Raw genomic sequence first — 745 nt, forward strand, 5'->3', positions numbered from 1 at the left:
CTGGACCCTCCGCCCACGTAGCCACGCAGCGCTTGTGAACGGGAAACATCCGGCTGTCTTCCGGAGTTTACCTTTCCAGTTGTGCTTGTGTAGTGCTGCCTGATGTTAATAAAGTTTTTATTGTTTTAAAAGGAAAAAAAAAACAACGGAAGACTGCGTCCAGTTCAGTATTTAGTATTGTGTGTAACAACCCAGGTTCATTTCTATTGTCATCCTGGTGGAGATATTTAATTCAAATAAAATTTGGGTAGGGAGACTAACACCCTGTTCCCCTTGAAGTTTTGCACGTTTTCCACTCTTATCGCTAATGCATAGGAACGTGTGCCGCCTCTACCCGTATTGTGGCCTGCAAACAGCGAGTCTGCAATATACGTGCATCGGCCGTGTGCGCACTGTATCACGGATGCGAATCCGTTCACTTGTGTGGGTCCAAAATCAAGAAGATATGTAGACGAAGGCCAAGGAGGCACTACGGAGCGCTTCCGTGGCATTTTGGTCCGTGCCTCTGCACCACAAAAAATTAGAACACGCTCTATTTATTTTCTGTGTGGATGGATCGAAATGCCATTCAAGTAAAATGGGTCTGCATCTGTCAGGCCGGCCATGTGGACAGCGCCCATGCAGCTCCAGTTTGGAGCACGTTCGTGTGCATGAGCCCTTAATCCGTCTCTCATTGTGTTCAATGGGAAACCCACACTGTAGTTCATACAGAGCTTGCTTCTTTTTGTGTGTGTGTGCGTTGTGT

Source organism: Bufo gargarizans, chromosome 4 (assembly GCF_014858855.1).
Source record: "Bufo gargarizans isolate SCDJY-AF-19 chromosome 4, ASM1485885v1, whole genome shotgun sequence".
Classification (NCBI taxonomy): Eukaryota; Metazoa; Chordata; class Amphibia; order Anura; family Bufonidae; genus Bufo; species Bufo gargarizans.